The following is a 25,213-nucleotide window of genomic DNA, read 5'->3' as shown; positions in this document are numbered from 1 at the left end:
CTGTCTCTGTTTTTAGAATATTAATGGAAAAGGTCCAGGTGTTGTCAGGGAAAAACAATTTTAATCTCCATCATTAATTAATAAAATGCTCAAATTTCTGAAGGCAAATTGTCAACTTATTGAAAAGAAGACACATCCGAGGACAAGGAATGTCATTCACCAAGGACTTCTAAGTGTTAATACAATGCAATGTTAAATGGAGTGCTATTTAGTTTAATTAAAGGAAAATAAAAAATGCACAGTCATTTTTTATTAATAAGGTCACCATGTCAAGGGTGCAGTAAGAAATTAAAGGGAGTTCAGCTGGTCTCAAGAGCAAAGCGTCTTTGCTTTTGGGACAAAAGGTGACTCCATGTTTGGAGTGACTAAGTCTAGCCTTACAGCTTCTTTTCATTTGTTCTTTTCTTTCCATAGTTTGCTTCTTTGCTTCTCATGAACACACACCCCTTAGAATTTGTAGAACTTGTTTTTTTCCGTTTCTTCTATCAGGCAGTCCAGAAGTCAAAGAGCAGATCTGCATGGAGTAAATCAGGGTTTCTCAACCTTGGCATCAATGGATGAGTAACTCTTTGTTGAGAAGGGCTGTCCTGTGTGTTGTAGGACTTTTAGCAGCATCCATGGCCTCTGTTCACCCGATGCCAGAAGCACCCCTCTCCCCTAGTTACAATAACCAAAAAATGTTTCTAGATATTGCCAAGTGTCTTAGGGAGGCAAAACTGCCCCTGAATGAGAACCATTAGACTAAACGTAGCCCAGTCTTCCTAAAGGATTCCCTTGGCAGGCCACATTCCGTTGTCTACCCAACAGCCATAGTGGTCTTTCCTAAAAATAAGATCTTATCACTTCCCTCCTTCTAACATCCCAGTTGTTTCTCATGGCACTGTCATAAAATCTGAATTCCTTGCAGCATCCATTAAGGCCCTGAATGATCTCACCCCAGCCCACTCTCTGACCTCATATGTAACCCCATATCCTTTACTCACTCTTCCACACTTACCCTTGTCAAAGTTACCGCCCCAAAGAAGCCTTTCCTACCCACCTACGAACGTAGCCCCTCTCTCCTTCCAGTCACTCTATTACGTCATCTGGTTTATTTCCTCTGGAAGCACTTATTGTGACCTGAGATTGCCTGGTATCTTTATTCATTTACTAATTTATTGTCTCTCCGCAAGCACTGTAGAATGTAAGTTCCGTGAATGTAAAGGATGTTTCTCTTTTGTTCATGGCTCCTTGTCCAGGGCCTACAACAAACCTAGTACTTTCTAGGTGCACAAAAAATATGCTATGAATGAATGAATAGATAAATGGGTATGAATACGCAGAGCTAGTGACTACGTATATAAAATCTTTTTCCATATTCAGATTTAGCAATTAAGCAACATTTCAAATAGTCAAACAGATACAGAGAAGAAAGTAAGCACCCTCATGTGTCTGCTATCCAGACAATGTGATCCAGAGTAGCAAACGATGGAGTGTGCCATTGTGTATGTGACAGGCTCCGTGTGCTTATGGGTAAGGATATTTTGCAAAGAGTCAGAGACTTTTTCCATCTATAGAAATCAACACTTGCGGTTAAATATTCATTGAGGGTGGAATGCTGAGGAGAGTAAGATTCATTTCCCACTATCAAGGGACTCACAGTCTGGTGGATGGGCAGTCACGGACAAGGAGATCATTAAAGATAGTCTGATAAGTGTTTCAGTGTGAAATGAAGCGTTAGGGGCTGGGGGAGCCCTTAAGAGAAACTCTGGAACAGACAGGAGTTGGACTTGTTGGAAATCAGGGAAGCCTGACTGGAGTCCTTACCCTCCAGGAGCCCTCTCGTGTATTTTGGTAGAGAATCACTCCACGTGGTTAGTGAACAGAGTGTGCTTATATACCCTGCCTCAGCCAGTGAAGAGGAGTTGTTGGCAATTGGCTTTGCTGCATGGCCCCAGGAGCCTCCAGATTGGGAAGACCTTCAGTTTCCTCACTTTCTTTGCTTTCCCTGTTTGCCTTGATATGTGTGGAACTCCTAGAATTCCCTACTTTCAAAAAAACCTTCTGAGCCAGTAGGAAAAAAAAGTATGTTTTGGAGAACTTCCAAATGTTTGTAAATTGCCATCGATTGCTTTTTCACTACGATGGCTAGGCAAATCTGTACCATCTGATAGTAAAATAATATTGATATTCTGCCCTCAGTGATGGGTTCCATTCAAATATTGTGACTGAGCATTTGCTTTCATTTTTGAGTATGGTGCTGGGAATTGGTATTTTCAGGTATTTTCCATAATTCCAAAAAATGAGACTAGGGTGTTAAGGTGTGGTTAAGTGATGGGAATTCTATAAAAATTCTTTTTTTTTTAAGTTTAGGAGAGAGAGTTTATGACTTAGTGAGTCGAACTCATTAGTTCTTCAGTTGAATAGTTGCTCAGTGTGGTTTAATCTATTGAGTATTTCATAGAACAGCAACCAGGACAGTCAAGAATCTTATAATTCTTACATCACAATTATCCAAGAACTCAAAAGGCAAATACCTCTCAGATTAATTTAATATATGAACGGCAATTCATGCTCTTCAGGATTTGGCAGAAGCTATGCACACTTTCCCCCGTTGTTTTCCATGTGATTTCAAATACGTCAAAACCATTGAGATACTGGTAATTTGGGAGGACAACCCAGAGAGGAGCTCAGGCAGAAGCAGTTGAGAGTTTTCTATTCCTCATCTGAAGATGTCTGGGTAATCATCCTGAGAATAAGATCCCTTCCTCTCCTCCTCTCCTGCTTCAAATTTTAACTATCCAAAGTGGAAAACGAGAGTGATTTGGTTTATTACTCTTTGTTTCCCTCTCCCCTGCCCCCAATTTTTTTTTCAATTTCTGTGCCTCTAGTGGTCCACTAAGGTGGTTTTGTGGTCTCTGTTTTTGTTGTTGTTAGTTAAATTTATGCAGGGTTTTCTTAAACTGTGTTTATGATACCATGCCTCCCTGGCAGGTAAAACAGTCATACACTCTGCAAGGCTGGGGTAGGGAGTCAGCAATCAGGAATTTCTTCCCCAAGGATTAAAGATACCCACTTTCTAGTCTGTTCCTACCCCTGTAGACACAAATGTTAAAATCCTTATTGCTGTTGGCATTTGAAATGGTATGTGCACAGTTCAGGAAGCATAACTGTTTACCCATTAATCATTCTGGGCCACCAGTCAAAATATTTTTCTCTGCAAAAATGCCTTTCCTATTTTGTACCAATTAATATTGGATGGAACTCAAAAGTCACAGTTAATCTGTGGCAAAGCTTTTATTTGCTGTCAGGCATGCAGACATGAAAAATGCTCAATGCAATATTTTAATTAATAAAAATATGCTGAGAAGTGTATTTTTCTGAAGTAGATTTTTATTACACTTCATTACGTTTCCAAATTTAATGGACACATATATTATGTCCTGTCACCATGGGAACCGCATCAAGACAGGCTTTTTATAGGCTGTTGGATGTAGTTATAAAACTCTCACAAAGACAAAATTGTTTCTTGTAAGTTTAAAAGAGGCTGTGCTCATTTACAGTATGTATAATTTACTGCAGTGCTTGAGGCAATAGAGAAGGTCTTTATTTGATTTAGAGACTAACACTTCTTTTTATGAAGCTCTTAAGTTTTAATTATTTCAAGTCTATGTTCATGAAGCTAGAACTCGGCTTATTATGAAAGTAAATAGAAAAACATGCAAACTTTGTAGCACATGAAAAGATGAAATTCTTTTTAAATAACTGTTTAAAAAGGAAAACACTTTTGAAAGCAAAAATTTCCAAACATACATAAAGGGGGAACTACGATGACCCCCAATATCCAGCTTCAGTAACCATCAGCATTGTCTGTACTTATTATCCATCCTCCCGCCACCATCATTTTTGTGACTGAAGTACTTTAAAGAAAATCTCAGACATTATATCATTTTACTATCAAATACTTTAGTATGCATCTCAAAAAAGGAAAGGGGCAAGAAAACTGTCCACATAGTGATCAACTTTCTATATTCAATAAAAATACCATAAAACAGTAAGACAGAACAGAGATCAAGCATATATATCATACCAACAACCATAATAGGCTTACTTCACTTATTACAAAAAAAAAAAAAAAAAAAAGAATTTTCAGTTTGTCCCCAAAAGCAAAATCTGGCTCTCCACTGTTTAAAAGGGACATAGCTAAAATTAAATGATGTCAAAGGTTAAAAATAAAAGGCTAGGCAGTTGCAATTTAAAAAGGGGAGGTCTTGATATAGGCAAGAAAGAAGACTAAAAATATTAAAATAAATTTAAAAGGGTATTTTATAATATTAATGGCTGAAAACCACAAAAAAAAAAAAAAAGATGCAGAAGTTATTATTACCTAGTCCTCCAATAACACAACAACTTTCAAAAAGCGGAAACTGCTGAAGATGAGAAATAGAGACCCACTAATACAGGAGGTTTTTAACACACATTTCAATCCTGGGAAAATCAGAGGACAAAACACCAAGGACAGAGAGACCTCAACTGACACAATCAATAAGGCGGAGCTCATAACTATTGAAATCTGAACCCTGATAACAGAAGTTGCGCCTTCCTTTCCTGGGAGAGTCTTTAGAACTGAAATTAGGTAAGACTGATGGGGAAAAAAAGTCATAATAGAGTTTGTCACTTGGCTTAACATTCTGTTGCACTTTCAAAGTTAGAAAATGTGGTCACTTTTTCAACTCAATATTATTTATGCATTTTCCATCTTCCATTCACATGGCCCATCCATCCCAAACGGATTTATTCTAGGGATTTATGTTTTTCCATATTAAAAGTCAGCATTGGTGCTGACTTTTACATCAGGAAGAGTTTGAAATTTTCCTCTAAGTTTTCCAACTTTAACCTGCAAGGGAGTATCCAGTGTAGCCTCCGACGAGCTTTCTGCCTTTCTTAAATGCTGGGAGAGCGCTGTGAGATTTCACAAACAGGTTGATTGCTATCCCGTCAGTCACAGCCCTTGCCTGACAAGTGCAGGAGGCTTCTTCTTTAAGCAGAGAGGTAAATGCATGACTTTTTAAACAAAATGAAGGATTAACTGGCTTCTTAGGGGCATTACTTCCCTTCTTTGTTCAGACTCTTCCTCCCCTTAAGGGAAAAGATATCTAGGATGGAGCTTTTGTAAGCTAATTTTCCTAGGAATGCAGCATTTGTTTAAATTCACAGTTGACCCTTGATCAACGCTGGGGTTAGGCTCGCCGACCCTCGGAGCAGTCGACAATTCTTGTATAATTTGTAGTCTGCCCTTGAATCCAGGACTGTTTCCTGTCCGTGGTTCCTCCATACCTGGGGTTCCTCTGCATTGGAGGTTTCTTTCTACCTGCAGTTCCTCCGAATCTGCAGTTTCGAATCCGCGGATTTAGCCAACCCCGATCGTGTTGTAGGCAGTATTCACTCGAGAGGAGCTGGGCAGTTCAAGCCTCGTTCAAGGGTCAGCTGAACTACCTTTAGGATTTCTTCGATCTCTAAGGTACAGTAGCATCCCCTCCCTCCTCTCAGTTTTTATAAGATGAATGGAATATGAGCGAGTGGTAGGGAGCATGGTTGACATCACAGAAGTCTTGTAATGGGATCACAGTAGGGGCCAGCAGTCTATACAATGGTAAAAAGCTGGTGGGTGCATTTGGAGAAATGCATGGGAATTCAAGGTCACTTAACTCAACTGGCTGGCTGCTCTGCTGGCTTGGCATTTATTCATTTGTTTACTCTTGTGGGTGTTTTGTTTTGTTGTGTGTTAATACCTGGAGGTTGTAAGCTGCCGCAGGTGACATTTGCAAATACAGAAAAGTGCTATGAATGTTGATTTCTGGAGTCAAACGTTTTGGAAGTTAGAACCACTTACTAGCAATATGACCACAGCAGTTTACTTAAGGCTTCACATTTGCTGCCTGTAACGTGGGAAGCATAGTACAGTGGACCCTTGAACAACAAGGGTTTGAACTGGGCAGGTCCACTTATATGTGGATTTTTTTCACTAAATACAGACTACAGTACTACATGGTCTGTGGTTGGTTGAATCCCAGTATGTGGATCCACGCATACTGAAGGCGGGCTGTCAAGTTACAGGCTGATTTCCACCTGTGTGGATGGTCCACGCCCCACCCCCATGTTGTTCAAAAGTCAGCTGTAATAATACCCACCTAATGGAGTTGTTGTGAGGATTCAACTGAAGTGCTTGTTTTGAAATGCTTAGCATAGCCCTTAACATCCATTAAGCATTCTATTGACACTAGAAGAGACACTAATAATAGCTATAATATTGTAATAATCAATATTTAATCAATTAAAGAGAATGAGAAACTCCTCACCACATTGCTAGATTTTGGTTTGCTCTTTTCTAGAAGCTTTATAGTTTTGCATTTTACATGTAAGGTTACAGTCCATTTTGAGTTAATTTTTTGAAAGATGTAAGATCTGTGTATATAGGGTTTTTTGTTTTGTTTTATTTTATTTGCATGTGGACATTAAATCTTTCCAGCATCACTTTTGAAAAGACTATCTTTTCTCCATTGCATTGCCTTTGCTCTTTAGTTGTGCTCATTGAGTTCAAAATACTTTTTCATTTCTCTTGTAACTTCTTCTTTGATCCATGTGTCATTTGTAAGTGTGTTGTTTAATCTTCAAATATTTTGGGAATTTTTCAGGTCCCTTTCTGTTCTTGGACTTGTATTTTAATTCCAGTGTAGGACGAGAACATACTTTATTTGATTTCTAGTCTTTTAAATTTGTTAAGACATATTTTGTGGTCCAGAATGTGATATATCTTGATGAAAATGAAAATTTTTAAAATATTTTATTTAATCACTTTATTATTTTTATCTCCCAATAGAAAAATAGACATATAGAGTACTTACTATTAAAAGTCTTGTTGGAAAATAATTTTTATCACCCTGAAACCCCCTGGTCAGTGTCTCCTTTTTTCGATTGGAACAATGGGTTTTATAATTTCTATAGTTGTATTAGTAATTTTAGTAGAGGATGCCACTGCATTCATTGAGCACCTTCTGTGTTCCAAGTCCTGTGCTTCCCATATATAATCTCAGTTCTCATGATAGTCCTCAAGGATGGCTGTCACTAATACCTTCATGCTGCAGAGATGAGGAAGTCGAGACTTAGAGAGCCATGCAACTTGCCTGGTCACCTTTCAGATAAATGGCAGAAGCGCAATGTGACCCCTGATCAGTCTGACATCTGGGTGCACTTGTTCCACTGTTGTCCTGGCAATTTCTGTGACATTATCACTGCTTAAAATACTCTATTCAAGATTGTAAAGTCTTTTTTTTTTCAACATCATCTCTTGAAATGTCCTTTATTAACTTACTAAATAATATTTGGTAACTTAACATCTGCCAGACCCTAGAGCAAACCAGACGTGGTCCTGCCGTAAAGAAGCTTACAGTCCAATAAGGCAAGAGGCATTCATCAAAGTCCATGAAAACAAATGTGCAATTATGTGATGCTGTAGCAGTATATGAAACTGGTTAGACCTGAAGTGATGTCAACAGGAAATGACTCAGCTTTTTCTGTTTCTGCCTTTAAATACTCTTTGATAGATTTCCTTCCTTATGCAAAGAAGGTCTCCTTGGCATGTCCCAGAAGTTTTTAATTGAAATTTTTATAGAGATAACCTTAGATTTAAAGAGTTATAAGAAATAATAAAGAAATCACATGTACTCTTTCCTTAGTTTCCCCAATAGCGACATCATATAAAACTATAGCTCAATGTCACAAATAAGACATTGACACTGATGAAATCCACTGACCTCATTCATAATTCTCCATTCTTACTTGTACTCATTTCTGTGTGTGTATTTAATTCTGTATCATTTTATCACGTGTATAGGTTCATGTATCTACCACCACAGTCAAGATACTGAACACGTTTATCACTACAGAGATCCCTTATGCCACCCTTTCATAATAAAATCCGCCTGCCTCCTGCCCTCCCGTTCTGTCTCCAACTCCTGGAAACCATTCATCTGTTTTCCATTTCTAAAATTTTTATCATTTAAAAATGTTTTATAAGAGGACTCATACAATATGTATATAACCTTTTGGGATTGGTTCTTTTTCACTTATAATTTTTTTGAGATTCCTCCAAGTCATGGCATATAACAATAGTTCATTCCTTTTTAGAACTGAGTAGTATTTCATGGTATGGATATCCCCCAATTTTATTAACCATTCCCCTAATGAAGACATGTAGCCTGTTTCCAGTTTTGGGATATCATGAATAAAACTGGTATATACATTCGTGTACTGGTTTTCGTGAGAAAATAGTTTTCATTTCTCCGGCCTAAATGCTCAAGAGTGGAATGCATGACTTATACAGTAATTACATGTTTAGGTTTTGAAGAAACAGGTTTACTGTTTCTAGAGTGACTGTATGACTTTATATTCCTATCTTCAAAGGTGGAATGATTTGGTGTCTCCTCATTCTTGCAGCATTTGGTGCAGTCATTGTTTCTTACTTTAGCCATTCTGATAGGTATGCAGTGATAGCTCTTTGTGGGCTTCATTTGCATTTTTTTCTGATGTCTAATGATGCTGAATGTGACTAGAGTTCAGAAAGTGAGGGTGTGTCAAAATGTTGATGGGTCTGAGATTTTACTCCAGACTTATCCAAACAAGTTAGCCTGCCACCAATTTATGGAGATCGACAGGAGATGAAAGATTCCATGTTCAGAGACCAAAGATTCTATTACTACTGACACAACAAATAGCAGGAGCTTCCTGTTTGCATCAGTTCACACCCACCACCAAAGTCTCATGCAGGCAATGTGGAGAGGCCCAGATGGAGCTGAACACATAGTGAGTTTGTGTCACCATTGAGGAATCCAGAGCTTTGGGAACCCAAATATTTTAAAACAGGGAATAGACCTGTCTGACCTTTGATCTGGAGGGAGATAACTGTCTTTATTACACTGGACAGTAACCTGCCTACTGCCCCCGAGGGAGACAACTTCCAGGACAGTCCCCGATACCATCACCCTTGACAAGAGAGACTGGAACAGTGGGTAGTTAATACCTCTGCTTGCAAGAAGTGCAGGAATTCTAGTGACCTATGATTATCTCCCAACAGGATACAGCAGGGAAGCAGCAGAATTAGAAATGGGCCAGACCGTGCAGGTCTTGTGGGCCCTAATAGGGACCCTCACCATTAGCCTTTGCATGATGGAGCGCTACTCAAAGTGGGAAGCTGTTGTGGCGGGGCAAGTGTTGGGTGTATAGTCAGTCAAATACCAGATTCCTGGCAGCTGCTCTGAATCTCAGGATGCACTTACTTCTGTGCCTTTACATGTCAGGGTCTCCCCGCCTGAGACAGTCTTTCCCTGCCTTCTTTCCTAAATCCCACATGACCTCCTGCTTATCCTTTAAGACCCAGTTCAAGCCTTCCTCTCTGCCTCTTTGCCCCCTTGCTTATCCATTTTCATGGTTTCTCCTACCATCTGTATCAGATTAGGTGACCTAGTTTTTAGACGTCTTACAGAATCCTACTATTTGCTCATTACTTTTGTGTCCCAGTGAGCAAATGTCCCATTCACACCCTGTAATACTGCCAGATCAAGTTTGTCCCTCACCAGCTCCTACCTGCCCTGTGAGAGAGAACTCCTAGGCTCTAATTTTCACCTGGTTTGTGTGAGCATGGCTCTTACCTTGATTGTTGCACAATTAAGGTTTAGGTAGCTTCTTAACAACTCTTTTTCTGTTGACAAGGGGGATGTTCAAGTGAGAGAGTGGGAAGGGTAGCTAGGCAGTATAAAAAGGGGTGGGGGAGGAAGTTATTCAACAATCAAGGTCTTAGATTCCAGTTATTTTAAATCCAGAAGATGTACAGATGATAACTCAACCAAGTAAAGAAAAAAAAAAAAGCCCTGTCTCTATTTGTTTACACAGATACCATCAGAAATGGCCAGCATTTTGTATTTAATGCCTTTATTAGAAATATTTCATTTCACTCTATTCCTTCATTTCCCTCTACTTCTGCATTTGTCAAATGGATGCACTACTGCTTAGTTGTCTAAAAATGTAAAGTTTAACATCTGTATATGGCTAGTGCCTGAATCTGTAACTTTACCCTCATTTCCATCAAGGTCTTGAAAAGAAGAAGGAAAATCTAGGAGTATTAAAACATACAAATACTCACCCTTGTCCGAGCCTTCTAGGCATATTCCTTCAACGAGGCAACCAATTTTCAGTCCAGGTTTGACTATATTCATTTCTAAGCCAATTCAAACCAATTTAACAAGTAGAATTTTATAAGATTTTGCCACAAGCTTTACCAAAGGCCAGTTATGAAACGTCTATTTCATTTCCTTCGGTCATTGATTTTCTAATTTGTTGGCAAAAATCTATGACTTCAGCCTAATGTGATATTTTCTTTGTAAGCCCATCTTATCTTTTGCTTATGATCCCATTGTGTTCTGTTTAAAGATTTTTCATCTTATTATATTTGTTTCATTATATTGCTGAGGTAGAGTTTCTGAATTACAATAGCTAGCTCAGCCGGTCCCACCTGCTCTGTGAAACGTTACCACATCTGTTTTCCTCTAATCTTGTGGTGCGTCTTGAGTGCTTTGTTTAAAGACAATTATAAACAATTCAATAGATGTTTGCTAATTTTGTTATTATGTTAGGATGCATATCATCCAGACCAAATGTTTATGTTCGCATTTGCTCTAAGTACTCCCCACCTGCATTTTGCCAATTCTTATTTTGCAGTGTCTCCATTATTCTTATTGTGCAAGTTTATTTTTCTAATTTGACTTGGTAAACAGGAGTTGAAAAATGACTACAATCATTCAGCTAAGTTTAGAGTCATATTAATTTAGGATTCTGTCTTTTTATCAGCAGGCCTGTCTTCTGTAGAGTTTATATTTCTCCCCTGGTATATTTGTTTAATGTTTTTTTTTTATTCCATTTTCTTTTCTTTGCATCTTGGTAGCATTAATTATTCTGGGTTTTTACTCACATGATCAATTCTGGCCATACCCCCTAACAGAGCAGGTATTTTTCCTCTCTCTTTGGCTGCCCCTCTCTGTGGGACCGTAAAGCAAATTATAGACATTAATTTTTATGACGTGGAGACCGAAGTTAAAGAAAACTGTCAACAGAAATTACACAAATGACTATAATCATTTGCCTTGATAAGAACTTATGCTGTTAAATTCTGGCACTTTTAAATTCTGTCTGCAAGGATGAAAAATCTTCACTTGGCACAAATTGGAGGTTGTAGGAAAATACTATGGCATTTACTGTGCTAAGTAATGGGAGTCAGAGAAGAGTGAAAGGGAGGAAATTAATCCACATGGAGACGGCATGACTGACACAGTTAGACGCAGATCTGAAAGTTAGAAAGTACACTGATGCAGGCCTTGAGAACTGGTTTCTAATAAAAATATGTAATAATTAAGGCACTCTCGGTGTATAGAGTCTTTGAAAAGAAAAAAATCTCACCAGTTGTGCACATGGTCTCTTGCTTCTCAAAATGAGGCTGATAAAGGTGGAGGATTGCCCCACAGGACCACACAGGCTACCATACAAATAAGGTCACCATGGTTAACGGCGTACGATTGGCCGGAGTCTTTCGTCTGGTGATTGGGGCTTGGCCTTCTTCCCAGACTGTTGCATTTTGGGTATGTGACTATGGCTCTCTGGTCAGAGAGCTGCCAGCAGTTCAGCTGGGCTACAGTACAGAGTATACATGTAGGTCCAGGGGCCTTAAACACCTGGGTACTTATTGGGGCCCCATTGAGAATCATTAAACATACTGAACGGGAGTATCACATGGTCAGAGAAGCCAAACCTTTCTTGATTTATGTTCCCATCTCCCAGATAAGTGGGGTTTTCAGTTTCTGTATCCGTCAGAGTTCAGAGAAGCAGAATCACTAGTGTGTATGCACATACACACACACATACACATACCTGCTTATGTATTTATTTTAGGGACTTGGCCATTGGCATTGGGGAGAACTAGTTAAGTATTCTTTTTTTTTTTTTATTGGATATTCTTGTTTTGTTGAGTTATAGTCATTTTACAATGTTGTGTCAAATTCCAGTGTAGAGCACAATTTTTCATTTATACATGAATGTACATATATTCATTGTTACATTTTGTTTTTTTGCTGTGAGCTACCACAAGATCTTGTATATATTTCCCTGTGCTATACAGCATAATCTTCTAAGATTGTTGTGTTTGTACCTGCTGCTGGAGCTTGAAGTCCACAGGTTTGGAAATCCAGAAGGGAAGATGAATATAAAGTAGGGTCAAGCAAGGTGAAACTGGAACCCACAAGCCTGAGCTGGAGTCCATGAGGAAGGAATGGAGTTGGTGTCCATTCTTGTTACCTCTGATCCTGGTGGTGTGAACACTCTATAGAAGCCAAGGCCATTTGTCATGGGGCAAAACACATATCCCTGATCCATTAGTCAATGATGCTTCTAAGAGATTGATTCTATTTTTGTTGTTACTGCTGACAGCTTCTAAGGCTCACCACTCTCCCTTCCCCTCTGCCCCACATCTGGGCAGGCCGATAAGAAAGCCTGGATACTGCGTTCTTTGGCACTTGCAGGAAGTTCAAACCACATAAGTTTCTGCCTACATATGGGAGCTATCACTCCAGCCCTACCCTCTAAGCACCGTAAAACCCCAAGCAAATGTCTTTACTCCCTTAAGCCATTTTCCAGCCTTCTTGAGAGAGAGCCTTGTTCTCCCCAGAAAACGTCATTCTGTGAATAACAGACCTTTTCACACTCTGATGGTGCGTGTGTAGTCTTAATGTCTGAACCAGATGTATGTGTGGGAGGCTCCGGCCCACCTCTGAGCGATGACCACAACAAAGTTGGAGGATTCAGGGAAAGGTGGAGCAGTTTCTCATGCCAACAAGAAGATCAGCCATGATGCGCATGAGCTGTGAAGGGACTGCCCTGCAGATCACTCACAGAATCTCCCTTGTGATCTGACCTAGCCCGAAACATACAGGAAAAGGCATTTAGGGGAGTGTTCATCCCAGACACCTTAACACGTTAGCTCCCCTTTGATGTCTTCCTTTTTCTGATACCCATAACCCAATATATGATTTGTAGTTCTCAGCATCACCTATTTTCTGTCCTTAAATGAAATATTATTACAGCATTTAGCACAATGCCTTACACATGCATAACACTTAAAAGCTAGCTATTACTACTCTGTTATCACAGAAAATGATACACTTTTATTATCATTTGGCAGGTCTGACCTTTCCCGTCAATCACTAAAGAAGGCCCTTGACTTCGCTGCCCATGACGACCTCCAAAGGTAGAATTCAGAAAGCGTGGAAGGAATCTGCACCCATGACGAATCCGGCGTGCTGCTGTGGTGCTGCCCCAGAGGAAAAGGATTCTGATTGCTAACAGAAGCAGATTTCCAGTGCGAGAAGTCCAGGAGACCAGGTATCCATTTTAAGTGTGTTTTTCATTGCACGTGTAAATCTGTGTTTGTCACATTCTTCTTCATCCCTTTTGTTAGAGTTAAAACGGGTTTTATTATATGTATAGCTCTTCTGCTTGTTTTTTTTTTTTTTAAAGTCCTTCATTGGTTTTTGCCTTGGCCCCTGGTTCTCCTTTCTGCCCTCTATTCTGGTTTCCTGGTATAAGACTTAGTGTGCTTTGGGTTTTGCTTGAAAAGATCCAGGTCTATTAATTTTCTCAAGTACATTTCAAGAGCAAAACTAGAAACTTGGAAAAGGGAAACCAATGTGCAGAGAGTCTAATGAAATACCGGCCCCAGAAGAATCCCTTTGTTTAGCTGTTTTACCGCAGATGGCACGTTGAACAATACGGAGAAATGTACTTGTTGTATTTGAGGGGCTCTCTGTGATGTGGGTTGGGTTTTAGGGAAGGAGAGTCCAAGGTGGAGATTAGAATTTAGAACTCTTCTTAGAGAGTGCTCTTGGAAGGGAAAAAAAAAGAAGCAGGATTACATAGAGAGGGAGATCAAGCTAAGATGTCGTCTCACTGGGAGCCTGAGCCACTTCTAAGGGGCGGTCTGGACGTGGCCCTTCAGGACTGCCCCTATTTGGAGTGAGAGGGCTGGCCCTTTGTAGGCCTGTGTTAATTAGTCATTGGATGTGGGCTGTTCTGGGACTGAAAAGAGGTCACTGACCTTGGATGAGCATCTCTCTTCAAGCTAAGGCAATCCCTGGAGGACACTAACAGTTGAGAACTGTCTGTCAACACCATTCCCAGCAACCAGGAGACTAAGACCTTTCTTCCTAATGAGAAATCTGAACAGTGCATCACCGTGTCCTGTGTGCTCTAAAAGGGGTACTTATGGAGGGGCAATTTTCTACAAATGCCTTTTTGCTGTCCTATGATGGAATATTCTCCACTAACCCCATATCCAGTACCTATACCATTAGTGGTTAAGGGAATAAAACCATAATAAAAGGTGCCTTTAATATTTTTTATGAGTCTCATGGTCAGTATCATATTTTTCTTGTAATGTCTTTATATCATAGTCATAGAGCCATGTTATCCTTGAAAATTACTGGAAAAAAATCTGACTTTTTTAGACTGCCCAGAGGGAGAGACCATTCACCGCTCTCTCTTAGCCATACTTCTGATCCCAGTCAGGTTCCGATGAGTTGAGTGGATCTCCAGAGCCTGAATAGAGGCGATAAAAAAAACTGAAATAATCTTCCCTCTGCCCATCTGCCTGCATCTTGCCCTGCTTTCTGCTCTGTGTCCTGCAAGGCTGAGCCTTGGGGGCTCCATTTCCCCACCACCCTATCTGGCTGGCTTCTCACTGAGTTTAGCCAGTGGGAGACCAGAATAAGGAAATGAGCCTGTGAAAGGGCAGAGATGTTGGGGAATTTCTTCCTTGTTGCCTCCACGTGTCACGGCCACCTCTTCGGCTCTAAACCTGGGCCACAGCAGTGCATGGCCAAAGTGGCAATTACTTTCTTCAGTTTTTTAAAAAAACCATCACTAGCTTTGTTACATATTTCCCAGGAGGTCTGCCCCGCAGAAAGCTGGTCAATTAGATGTTGGCGTCACTCAGGATCAAAACAACACCTGTGAGTTCATACACTCTACCAGATACTCATATTTTCTAATTACGATCTGTTGTTCAAGGGTGACGGCGGTAAACCCATATGCAGTGTAGAGGGTTGGCCTTGGATCCTGAGGCGACAGTTTATCATCATTAGCAGAGTTGGAAAGGCAGGTACCAAGAGAACTTGGACGGTCTCCTGCAAAATTAGCGAGGATGCCTGCCAAGCTCAGACACTCTGACTTCTGCACACCTTTCTCCAGGCTGCCTGTGGCCAATTCTCTCCTAGTCTGTGCTGGTCATACCCTTCTTCCCCCAGCTGGCCACTTTCTTCACCACTGCTTGTCCCCTGATAACAGCTGTTACCATTTAGTGACAGGGTGAATGGCTGGGAAAGCGCACACAACAGGTGATGTTGTGACAATAGGTGATGTTGGACTCCTTTCTCCCCTCCTGACTGGCAGCAGAGGAGCCGCACTATGTTGTTGAATTTCTGAATTCTCTTGAACTGGAAGAGTTAGGAGTTATCGATTGATTGACTGAAGTAGAGTTGATTTACAATATTGTGTTTGTTTCAGGTATATAGCATAGTGATTCAGTTTTTTTGCAGATTGTCTTCCATTATAGGTTGTTACCAGACATTTGGTGTAATTCCCTGTGCTGTACAGTAAACCCTTGCTGCTTACCTACTTTATGTATAGAACGACTAGTTTGTATTTGTTAATCCCATACTCCTAATTTGTCACTCCCCTTCCCCCTCTCCCCTTTGGTCGTTTTAACTTTGTTTTCTATGTCTGCGAGTCTGTTTCTGTTTTGCATATGGATTCATTTGTATTATTTTTTAGATTCTCCATATAAGCGATATCATATAGTATTTGTCTTTCTCTGTCGGATGTATTTCACTGAGCATAATATTCTCTAGGGGCTTTTATGGTTTGGATCCGTTCAGGAAGCTTATCAGTGGGTTTCTCAGTGGAGGAGGGCGGGGCCAGGGCTTGGTTGGGCAGAGTTAGAGTGACCTCTGAGACTAAGAACACGGTCAAGGCCCTGCTCTGTCCCCATGGGGAGAGGGAGGATGTGGAATCAGAGTCTGGGGGGATAGCTCCTGGGAGATGCATCCCTGAGCTTGCCCAGGGCAGCTGTGCTTGGGAAGACAGACTGAAATATCGAGCAAGCCCAAAGCACCCCAACAGTGGTAACAGCGCTGGAGGATTTTAGAGAGCAGATGTTTATTTATTTATTTATTTTAATGCATAGAGGAAAAAATTGAATATTAAAACCATGGTTTTATTGCCATTAATTTGTAAATATTAAATAGGTTGGTTTTAAGACCAGGTCAAGAAAATAATAATATGGTTAGTCCCTAGATGTGTAAATCCCTCAATGAGGGAAATATTGAGTAGTTCAGGGGCACAATTATAGATGACAACCACCATCCAGTCCTGGACCCTCTCCCAGTATTTCTGCCACAGATTCCTAGGATTCTTCTATAATGCCAGGAGGTGAGGGGGGCCAGACGTTTACTGAAATTGAATTTCTCTCCAACCAGGTAGACGGAGACTTAGAGCAGATGTTACCTGGTTTAGAAAAATAAAGCAGGTGTGCCAGGTATACTACGTGTTCTTCTGTTAATTTGCTCTGCCCAGCTGTAATCGGGTCCATCCAGGGCCAGATTTAGGGTAAAAGGAGCAAGATGGCCTCCTTAAATTTTGTGCCCAATCTGGGCCCTGTGTTTCCCAACTGGAGTCGGGAGGGAGGAGAGTGAGGCTGGGGTAGTTACTCCCTGGGCCTCCCCATGGGGTGGCTAAGGGCTGGTTGTACTCCTCCATGGAGGCAGTGGTGCCTGTCAGGCAGACCTCTCCATACAGTTCTTCTTCAGATTTCTCTAAGCATGGCCCTCTTACTCCTTTGAGTGTGTGTGTGGGGTCGGACAAGGACCTGGGGGGTGGTCTCCGGCTCTCTGCTGTGGCTGGACCCTAGCTCCTGTACCATTTGTTGTTGCTACTCTAGAGGGCTCCCCTTTCCCTCGTGGCAGCCCTGTGGTACTGCATGATTCCTGTTAAGGGACTAAACCCTTCCAACCTTATAGATTGTCCCTTTATGAAAGTCACCCATTTGTGTATGTGCCTGTTTCTTGCAAGGATGCAATATGCTACAGCATGAAACTTGTCTTGATCCCTAATGCTGTGATCCCAAATTCAGCTCTTTCACATTCAGTAAAGGAAATAATTCCCTTTGTATTCGTCTTCCCCACTAGTTTTCTGGCTCCCTTCGTAGACAGGGCCTCTATCTGGGTTGTCACCAGTGTGTCTACAGAGCCCAGCAACGTGCTCAGCATATAATAGGTGCTCAGTAAATACTTTCTGACTGATCTACCGTCTCAGCAAAATCTAGGTCACAATTTTCCCCTATAAGAAGAAAGTCAAGGATTATTGGATACCTGTCTGTTAGAATAAAAATCTTGCCATAGGGGAATAGACTGAGAACGGAGTGGTGAATTTGTCCTCTGTCCCTGCCTCTGCCATATATCATAGATTTCCCTGAGCCCTTTAATTTGTCCTCTGTCATTTCATGGCTGTAAACACCCCTGTCTGGTGGATACGGCAAAATAGCTTCCAGTAAGCAAACTTTAGGAAAAAAAATTAAAAAAGCATGATAAGTGTAGCACATGCTTATTTCTCCTTAATTGCTTGATCTTCCATCTGTTGGTCTGGGATAATATTGATAAAGGAATTAAAGACACCACACCATCTCCCCAATCAAATGAGGACAGTCATTTGCAAATCACGGTGTTTGTCATTTTTATGTTTTGCAACATGAAGAGGAAAGAGCATTTAATTTATTTTAATGCGGTTAATTTGAAGCTAGATTAGATCATCTAGTTAACCCATAGGTTCTTGACTTTTAAGACCAGACGTTGTGTCGCATCTCATTTTCACAGTGGCAGCTACTGCTGTTCATCTTGGCTTACATCTAATCAACAGGGAAGTTAACCTGGAACGCCAAACACAAAATCTATAAACTAAAAACTAGAACTAACATGATTTCGGGAAGAGAGTCACTCTTCAATAAGAGGCAGCTTTATGTTGCTTCAAAATAAACACTGCTTTGATGCTTGAATATTTTGATTCCCTTTTTTTTTGGTGCTTTTTAAAAATTATGGTCAGTTTACAGTGTTGTGTCAATTTCTGGTGTACAGTGCGATGTTTGTCATACATGTACATACATATATTCCTTTTCATATTCTTTTTCATTGTAAGTTACTACAAGATACTGAATATAATTCCCTGTGCTATACAATAGAAATTTGTTGTTTATTTTATATATAGTAGTTAGTACCTGCAAATCTTGAACTCCAAATTTATCCCCTCCCACCTCCTTCCCCTCTGGTAACCATAAGTTAGTTCTCTATGTCTGAGAGTCTGTTTCTGTTTGTAAATAAGTTCATTTGTGTCATTTTTTAATATTCCACATGTAAGTGATATCATACGGTATTTTTGTTTCTCTTCCTGGCTTCTTTACCTAGTATGGCATCAATTCATTTTTACGTGTGGAAAATTTACTTTTAAAACTTAGTTCCTTTCTCACGGCAAAGACTAGATAGACTGGTGGAAAAGTTCAAAGATAAATAAAAGCAACCCTGGTGGCCAGTACTTGAGGCCAGGTCTGTGGTTCCCAGGGAAATGGAATAGCTATTCTCGATCTCAGAGATAAGACAAGATGATTTTTTCGGCTGGGCTTGGATGAGTTCTCAAGAGGAAGTTCTTGCTTCTCTAGGGAGGGGATTTGTTGCATGGCTGAACCAGATTTGGAGTTGATAATAAGTCATAGCAAACAATTGCAGTTTCCTCCATAGTCTAGACTGCACGATCAGAAATGAAATTGGGCAAATAAAATTTTCCATGAGCTTAGGCTTTTGACACTCCTGAAAACTTCAGTATTTGAAGACCAGGGTAGTAAGATGTGAAATCCGGTTTTCTTTTTAAGTGATTTGGGAGCTCTTAAAAAATACTTTAGCCACTTACTGAGTAGACGTTGATCTTACATTTGCACACAACCACAGTTCTGTTGACCAAACTCAAATTTCACATGAAGCTCAAATATTGGCAGATAGTTTTCAGAAGTTCACCAGGTCCCTCAGGCGTATGAAGTCTACATTCTCCCCCTGGTTAATTTTCACCCCCTCGATCCTTCTGCTCCCATTATTTCCATTGATCTTATTTCTCTGACTAAATTGTAAAGAGTAGCATTTAAGTGAGTTCAGACAGATTGTGGAATGAACATATAATGCATTTTAGTTCACCTTGCCTAACCTTTACGTATCTTTGGATGACTTCTCTAGATTGTGTTTCCTGCAGGCTACTTTCATGGTATTTTGATTATTGTTGATTATTCTTGTATGCTTAAAAAATGCACTGAAATGTGCCTTATTTAATTAGCTCATCTCTAAGTCTTTATTTTTTTTAAAGAAATTATTTTATTTAACTGACTTTTTATTTTCTAGCCCAATCATATGAAGTTTTTTTTTTGTCCACTTTTTATAGTTGGAAAAAAATGAGATTTTTAAGTTAGCTAGGTTGTTCATCCATACTAGGATAGGAAATACTTAAAAGAATTTAAGTATGGAAAGCCTTTTTCATCTCAACAGCAGAAATCTTAATGTGAGCATCAGTATTTGTGTTTTAAATATGGCAGGTTGTATTGGTTATATGTTTTTGAAAGTAGAGGAAAGGTCTTAAAAAGATGAACAAGATGAGATTATCCAGGAAGGCTTTTATTCTGTAGAAGTATGTGTGTATTACACTTTGCTCCTCATTTTTTGCTAAAGCCCATGGAATCAAAATCAGTTGCCCCTCCCAGAATGTTCATAGAAGACACTAGCATGTCAGGGACATCTTAAGATAAGGCTAGACCAAAGCCATTTCTGAGTCCCAAGAGTCACAATATATTGTGATAAAATGGTGATCAGGCCCACAGTATACGGTATTGAATGATATCTGTAAGTCAGCATGCTGCATCAAAGATCCCCACAATGGATGGACAAGCCCACTGAGAAGAGGGAAACTGAGCTTCCTGGATGGTGGTTATATAGTCCAGAGCACAGTTCCCTGGAGAAAAATGAAGCCTAAAACCTATTCCCAAGGAAAAATGGCCAAGGAGAAAGATTAGACTTAATAAGTAGAAGGGAATGCATTGATACAAAAGGATACTCACGTTAAAATAGAATGAAAGGGATGGACCTGGAGACTGTCATCCTAAAGTGATGTAATCCAGAAAGAGAAAAAAAAATACCATGTATTACTTAAAAACTTAGTTTCTTTCTCACGACAATGACTAGATAGACACAAATGAACTTATTTACAAAACATAGACTCACAGACATAGAGAACAAACTTACGGTTACTGGGGGGAAAGGGGGTGGGAAGGGATAAATTGGGAGTTCAAGATTTGCAGATACTGACTACTAGATAAATAAAATAGATAAACAAATTTCTTCTGTATAGCACAGGGAACTGTATTTATTATCTATGTAGTAACCTATAATGAAAGAGAATATGAGAAGGAATATGTGTATGTATATGTATGACTGAAATACTACATTGTACAGCAGAAATTGATGCAACATTGAAAACTAACTATATGCCTATAAAAAAAAATAGAATGAAAGAAACTCAGCCTAGCCGAGATTGATATATTTCAAAGTTTAGATAAAAAGGTTTGCAGTGGTTTGGATTACAAAGAGAAAAGGTAGCCTTCACTTGGCAAACACACTTAGAAAGGTAAGAGCAACAGGTAAGGGGCTGGGGGTGGAAACTGTGTTTATTTTAAGAAGAGTCAAGAAAATTGGAGGAAATCAGACAACCAGCAGGAAATCCAGTCTTTAAGACAATCATTCCAGCAAGAGAAAGAGACAGAAACAGCGAAGACAAGGATAGAGGTTTACTGGCTGAAGGGCGTTACTCATCCCTGGCAGGGATTAAACAAGAGAGTTGCGTCAGGGAAGGGTGTGGTGGTTTGTACACCTAAGGCAGGTGGCGGCCTCTGGTCTGTCCCTGGCCCACGGGCGGCTTCTACTCATCCTGCTCCGTATGTAAAAATTTATTAGTTGGTAATATTTTAAAACCAAAATATTTCACTTGACTAGAAGTAGTCAAGATTTCTAGCCTCTGGAAAATGGGAAGATCTGGCAATTGTGTGTACAAATTCCTGCAGAGCAACAGTTGCACGGAGCTGAGTAGCAGCTGTCCTCTGTAGATAAAGCCTGCCTTCACCAGTTCACCAGAATATCCCACCCCAGGCCCCGTTTACTCACCTACCTTAGCTGCTCAGCCTCTGTAGACATTTGATTTGGTGAAGGAAACCCCGGCTTAGGGTGGGTCTGACAAAGGCTGTTTGTCACTTGTCTAAGCTGATTAGTGCCCATCTTCACTTTTATACAGTGTGATCACTTACCAAGCAGCCTTTATGCACTGAGCTAAATACATCAGGAGGCCTGAAGACAGCAGACCTACACTTCAGAGTGTGTGTTCTAGTCAAACCTTACCACACACACACACACACACACACACACACACACACACACACACACACATCATGTATGTGTGAGCTGTGAGTGTGATGTAAGCTAGGGCGTATATAAATAAAGGGTCATGGGAGCTCAGAGCATGACAAGAGCACTTCAATCTGAGCAAACATCAAGGAAAGCTTTATTAAAGGGAAGACACTTTTCTAAATTAGTAGCTTTATTTTTATATACCCCAGGGATTGAAGAACTTCGTACAGGTGGTGGTGAATATAGAAGCTCCCAGTCCTGGGTAAACTCCCTTAATGTAATTATGGTAGCTAGGCAAGACCATTCTTGATTGAGTGGGTCAGAATCCTGGTTGCAGAGTGGCTCAGTTGATCCTGACTTTGGGCTACACATCTTCATACCCAAAGTGCATGTATTTAGGGTTGCTTTTACTTCACTGTATTGTTTTAAAGAATTGCCTTTAAATTTTTGTTTAGGGTCTATTTGCAACCCAGTGATACATTCTACCTTTGAGTACGGGAATTTGCTTCCTTTCCTGATCAAGTGTGAGGCCATGTTCTTTAACAATAGTAACAGTAGTCAATAAAATGTTCAACTGTTTTGCTTTGTCAGTAATTAGGAAAACAATCGTGGGACTCACACTGTAGGTTTGATTCAAAGCATGCTGAAGTCACTTCCTGTATCCCCATTTCAGCTCATCTCCTAATGCAGTATTTTCTTTTGCTCTTCTCCTTTTTCATAACCAGGTGTGGGTTTGAGAAATATGTGTGGAATAGCGGGAGAGGTGATGTCTAGAATCCATAGTCGCAGATAATCTTACATCCTGTCACTGCATTTTAAAATCGTTTCGTAGTAACCGAACTGTTTTCCTGTTTTTATGTGCCCTGGGGCAATTTTAAAATAAGCTGACACTTTTGAAGATATCCGGGTTTAGGGAGAGCAAGTACCTCTTCCACTCCCTTCTCCTCTGCCCGCGGTAGAGTTTAGTCACACATAGCCCTCTGAACACTCACTTCAGCAATAATCAGAGGGACCACTCGGGTTCAGATAAAGCTGTTTGTCTTCCCTCCCCAGCTGATGGAAGGAAAGCAGATAGAGAAGAGAAGGTACTCTGGGTGGGGTCATTCCTTGACCACGCCATGACTCACCCCCTTGCTGGGCGTTCCATCCAGATTTTCCCTTAATCCTTACCCATCATCATTCTTATGTTAGAGGTTACAAACTGGTGCCTAAAGCGAGCTAGATTTCTGGAGTCTGGGAGCAGGGAAAAGCATTGATCTCATTCCCAGAAGGCATTAACAGAAAACCACTGAGCTGAAGAGAACTTCAGAACCCCTCCTCCCCTTTCAGCCTTCTCACTAGGCCTGGCCCTGTTCCCCCAACCTCTCCCTGCCCCCCAGCCCCACCCCGCTCCGTGGCAGCAGCAGCACAGGTCAGCTTTGTTATTTACTGGGAGCTGCTCTGCTTTAGTAAAGTGGTGCTTCTCCAGCTTACATAGTAAGGGGATGTTTACAAGGAATCACCCTCTCCCTCTTTCTAATGCAAGTAAACTCCTTTCTTTAAAAATATGTTTATACATTTTTCTGATCCTACAATATATGGTCAGTGTAGAAGATTATAGAAAACATTATAGAAAAAATAAAATTATAAAAGAATAAAGAGATACAAAATTAAGTAAAGAATGTTAGCTTCCTGTTAAAAAAAATAACCAAAAATATCTATATGCACATTCATGGAAGATGTCCATGATACATTTTTGAGTAATAAAAAGTGAGTTTTAGAACACTGACTATGTTTTGAAAGTGACTCTAATGTGACTCTGTTTTCCTAAAATGCAGTAAAGGTGAATCTGCTGAGACAGAAAATACCTGAAAGGACGTACAGGAATACAGTCTTGGGTTGACAGTAAGTGCTGAAGAGTCGACTGTGTGAGGGGCCTTTCCTTGTTGCTCCTGGACTTTTAAAATCTGAACTATCATGCTATACTTTTATAGTTACAAAATAGTTTTTTAAATTATAATTTTATGATTAAACAAAGCAGCACTAATCTCTTATATCAGAGATAACCAGTGGTAACATTTTGTTGTCTTTTCTTTCGGACTTTTTGAAAAAATTGGATCAAACTATAAAAAATTATCGTTTCAAGTTTTTTCACTTAATCTAGCTTGTGTGTAATTACATATTCCTTAAAAACACTATTTTAAATTGTTTAGTGTTTCCTCATTTGAGTTTTTCATCATTTAGCTATTCCTTGGGTATAGAACTTGTTAGATTTTTTTCCAGGTTTTCTCAGTAATAAAAAGTGCTTCCATCGACATCCTTGGACAGTCTTCTTTGTTTGCATCTCTGTTTCATTAGGTCAGATTTCTAGAAATGGGATTACTGGTCAAAAAATAGGGAGACTTTTGCTAGGTGGTGCTGTGGACCTTCATGGCTGGACATACCAAGCTTAGTGGCCCAGATTTTGGATCATAGAAGACACATGAGACAGCATGTCTGCAAACTGGCCATCATTACATACTTCCTATAGGATTGGGTGTGTGAGGTCCAAACATTGCTCCATGATCTGGCCTCAGGCAGCAAAGCCCTGCTGGGCGTGGAGGAAAAATTCACATGAATGACCTGGAAGTATGTCCTTCGAGCAGTGTGGTCATGATGCTAGAATTTTTGGAGGGTTGGTAGAGCGCACAGAAACAGAAAGTCTCTACTTTGACCTTCCCCTGACCTGGCAGGACCTGCCTTTCTCAAACCCCTAACTAGTCTTCCATTAGACTGCAAATTCTTCAATTTATTTTAAAAAGTTTCTGTAACCATTTGCATATTGTCCTGCCTGTTTTTCAAAAGCTTTATCAGTATAGAACTTGTCATTTTAAAAACAAATTTGCCATTTGGTGAGAATATTATATATTATTTCAGTACTTCTTGGATTATACAAGAGGTTGAAGTTTTGTTCATATGCTTATTGCTTATTGATAACTTGTATTTGTGAGATTTGAGTATTTAGGATCTTTGTCTATTTTTTTTTCCACTGGAGGTTTTTTGTATTGATTTATAAGAATTAATTATATAGCATAAATACTTACTTTTTATCTATCTTAAACATTATAAATATTTTCTGTTAGTTATTTGTCTGTTTGTTTTATTTACAATGTTTCATGATACATGGACATTTAAATTTTTATGTAACAAATCTTACTAAAATGTTCTTTTGTGCTTTCTGCTCTTATGCTTCTAAAATCTTCCTCTACCAATATCTGCTACATAATCTGTTTTCTCTGGGTCTTGCTTAGTTTTTACATTTCATTCTTTAATCCACTTGGATTTCATTTTGATGTATGTGTGAGATAAGTCTCTAATTTGATATATGTTCTCCCAAATAATTCATCTTCTCACTTCCAGCCCACTATCACCTTTGCCCAGGGAGCTGGATCACAGGGTAGATAATCCATTGAAAATGATGAAGTAATCAAAGAAGACCCCCTCTTTTAGTGCCCACCATGCCAGAGAAGGGGTGTCTACTTTGCTTTTGTCATTCAGAGGTTCCCTGAATATACCACTGAGTTTTCTAAAATGAAAGCTTTTCAGGTGCCCTGAGTCCTCTTTAATTCTAGACCATAAGT

The 25,213-nt window shown here is 39.9% G+C and overlaps 1 protein-coding gene across 5 annotated transcripts in view; it reads left to right on the top strand.

Moving 5' to 3' along the window:
- COLEC10 (collectin subfamily member 10) overlaps nt 1-25,213 on the top strand; it is a 398,420-nt gene that overhangs the window by 50,956 nt on the left and 322,251 nt on the right. For all 5 annotated transcript variants that reach the window (XM_064476878.1, XM_064476879.1, XM_064476883.1 and 2 more), the window contains exon 3: nt 13,262-13,461. The gene's annotated coding sequence lies outside the window, so the exon portion shown is untranslated. The remainder of the gene's footprint in view (nt 1-13,261; nt 13,462-25,213) is intronic.

This window comes from Camelus dromedarius, chromosome 20, assembly GCF_036321535.1.
Source record: "Camelus dromedarius isolate mCamDro1 chromosome 20, mCamDro1.pat, whole genome shotgun sequence".
Taxonomy (NCBI): domain Eukaryota; kingdom Metazoa; phylum Chordata; class Mammalia; order Artiodactyla; family Camelidae; genus Camelus; species Camelus dromedarius.
The sequence above is the reverse complement of the archived record's forward strand: the minus strand, read 5'-3'. Positions and strand labels throughout refer to the sequence as shown.